Here is a 3,275-nt window from a genome sequence, read left to right on the forward strand (position 1 = left end):
AGAACTGTACAGAAATTTCAGCTGGCTGTCGCCGACGAGCGCACCACGCAAAAAAGCGATACCTGGACGGCTCCCGAAACGCGCGCGCCGCCACCTAGGCTCACGAAGGGAATGCCCGCGGACCATGCACGCCCGGCGGCCGGCCGGCCAGCCCTAGCGATTCCCTAGGCCCTCTAGGGACAGGCCGAGAGAGGCGCGGCGACCCCACATCCGGTTGAGAACGAGGGCGAAGCAAAAATAACGTCACGCAGACACGCATCCCATCGACCAATCGACGTTTCCAGCCTACCGACCCGCAAACGTTTCTCTTCTGTCGGGCACATGTAAACAGAAGCGTTTGCGGGTCGGTAGGCTGCAAACACCGATTGGTCGGTGGGATGCGTGTCTGCGTGACGTTTTTTCGCTTCGCCCTCGTTCTCAACCGGATGTGGGGTCGCCGCGCCTCTCTCGGCCTGTCCCTAGAGTGCCTAGGGAATCGCTAGGGCCGGCCGGCCGGCCGCCGGGCGTGCTTGGTCTGCCGGCATTCTCTTCGTGAGCGTAGGCGGCGACGCGCGCGTTTCGGGAGCTTTCCAGGTATGGCTTTTTTTGCGTGGTGCGCTCGTCGGCGACAGCCAGCTGAAATTTCTGTACAGTTCTTGCTTCCACGACATAGCGACGACCCCCAAAAGGCGCTGACCCGCGAGAAATCGCCAGCGACATAAAGGTACGCATTTTATCTCAAATTTCGCTTCATGAAGTGCTGTACCGCTTACCTACATGCCTTGCGCATTCCAGGACCTCGTTTTCCTGCTGCAGGAGCACGTGGCTAGTGTCGTGCTGGTGTTCAAAATTTTGCAACTCCATTACGACGACCCATATAAGGTGCGGTTTGAGGACCGCCGGCGTCGCCATCTGAACCGCCGTCTGACAGCCACGATGAAGCGCTTGTCGGGCGTGCACGTTCTCAATCACGAGGTAAGGCTTGAACAACGTTTTCGCAAGTTTTCTCGTGCAGAACTCGCCAAATTGCGGCGCTTGTAACGTAACGTTTTTTGCAGCATCGTTTCCTGGATGCTTCTGGCGAGCCGATGCTGTACTTATTTGCCGCGGACCGATACCACGTGGAGAGACGCCGGGGCATCGACCCCCAGTGCGCCTTTGTTCCTTTGCAGTGGCAAGTCCAGGGTAAAAGTGGCCACGATAATTCTGCCACTACAATCTGCCCTTTATGATCGCTATCAGCTGCAACGTTAAGTCCAGAAGTTCCGACTCGCGCATTGTGGAAATCGCGCCTTCCCGCTGCGGTGGCTCAGTGGTTAGGGTGCTCGACTACTGATCCGGAGTTCCCGGGTTCGAACCCGACCGCGGGCCCCGCCGCGGTGGCTCAGTGGTTAGGGCGCTCGACTACTGATCCGGAGTTCCCGGGTTCGAACCCGACCGCGGCGGCTGCGTTTTTATGGAGGAAAAACGCTAAGGCGCCCGTGTGCTGTGCGATGTCAGTGCACGTTAAAGATCCCCAGGTGGTCGAAATTATTCCGGAGCCCTCCACTACGGCACCTCTCTCTTCCTTTCTTCTTTCACTCCTTCCTTTACCCTTCCCTTACGGCGTGGTTCAGGTGTCCAACGATATATGAGACAGATACTGCGCCATTTCCTTTCCCCCCAAAACCAAAACCAACCAACCCGACCGCGGCGGCTGCGTTTTTATGGAGGAAAAACGCTAAGGCGCCCGTGTGCTGTGCGATGTTAGTGCACGTTAAAGATCCCCAGGTGGTCGAAATTATTCCGCAGCCCTCCACTACGGCACCTCTCTCTTCCTTGCTTCTTTCACTCCCTCCTTTACCCTTCCCTTACGGCGCGGTTCAGGTTTCCAACGATATATGAGACAGATACTGCGCCATTTCCTTTGCCCCCAAAACCAATTATTATTATTATTACTATTATTATTATTATTATTATTATTATTATTATTATTATTATTATTATTATTATTATTAATCGCGCCTGGCCAAAGTGTCCAGCATTCACCCAGTACAGTGCAGCTTTGTTTAATTCCTTAGAGACTTCTAGCGCTTTGTCGTAATCGACAGCAGCCGTGAAAATTTACATATGAGACCTCGCTACAGCATTATCCCAGCGCAGAGCGCCTTTGTTTCTTTGCGTCGGCAAGCGTTAGAAGCGCGCGCCGTCTCGCGCTTTGTCCAAGTCGGCTCTAAAACTCGCGCTAGGCCTCGTTGCCTGGTTGACAAAGTGCACGGCTTTGTTCCTTTCAATGGCAAGCCTCTGTCACTACAGTCGGCGGCCTTAATTTTTATGATCGCTGTCAGCTTCAACAGCAAGTCCAAGAAAAAGTTATGACGATCGCGCGGTGTGCTAATCGGTGGTAGAGACAAAAAACTCGTGCTTGTAGCTGCAGACTTACCCAGCTCCAGTGCACCTTTGTTTATTTCCGTAGCGACTACCCGCGCTTTGTAGAAATCGACGCCAGCCGTGAAAACTTACATATTAGACCTCGCTACAGCATTAGCGCAGAGCGCCTTCGTTTCTTTGCGTTCTAACTTGTTTGCTCGTTACTTTTGTTCTTTTCAGTCGTTTCCTGAATCTGTCCAAAGAGCCGGGCTAGGTGCATGATTGTTCGCCGTCAGTGGAACCACATGGCGATCGCACTGCATACAGCGCGACTTTGGTTCATGTGTTTTTAAATAAAAAAAACATCAGATGTCGAAGGTCGTGCCCGAGAATTGCTTCGACAGCTGGGGCAAAACCATGGGGACCGCACACGCTGTGTCGTCGCTGCCAAGTGAAGAGGCACAAAACGGCTGTCAACCTTAATAAAGGCCCTTCTCGGGGCCGCCTCAGTGCTTCCTGGCAGATCACACGCTTTCCACCCTGTGCACGTGTTCTCATTTCCAATTAAATAGGTCCTTCAAACCCTGCAGAAGGCTTGAATTAGGAACTGCTAATATCAAGATGGTACTTGAGAAACAATAGCGGCTACAATAACAAAGATGAAGAGGGGCTGGAGTTACACGCAAATAAAAAAGATTGGAGGTACCCAGATAAGCTGAAATGGTTTTGGGTGGGAGTTCTAGTTATTCTATATAAGACTCAAATAATGCATATTCAGCGTTTATCAAGGTTTTTGTAGAAATATATAGAGAACATTAAGCAGTCTAAACGAATAATAGAACCATGGATCACGCCAGAGCTCAGAAGAATGACAAAGAGCAAAAACAAGTACCATGCCTTTTTAAATAATCGCTCTCTAGACTTTCTTATTAAAAGAAAAAACAGGA

At 51.6% G+C, this 3,275-nt stretch overlaps 1 long non-coding RNA gene across 1 annotated transcript; it reads left to right on the plus strand.

Annotated features, from left to right (window-relative positions):
* Positions 1-549: 549 nt before the first annotated feature.
* Positions 550-2,620, plus strand: LOC144094957 (uncharacterized). Its single transcript, XR_013306629.1, has 4 exons — positions 550-703; positions 775-954; positions 1,038-1,164; positions 2,569-2,620. It is a non-coding gene; the product is annotated as an uncharacterized LOC144094957 (long non-coding RNA).
* The last annotated feature ends 655 nt before the right edge of the window (positions 2,621-3,275 follow it).

Source organism: Amblyomma americanum, chromosome 6 (genome assembly GCF_052857255.1).
Source record: "Amblyomma americanum isolate KBUSLIRL-KWMA chromosome 6, ASM5285725v1, whole genome shotgun sequence".
NCBI lineage: Eukaryota > Metazoa > Arthropoda > Arachnida > Ixodida > Ixodidae > Amblyomma > Amblyomma americanum.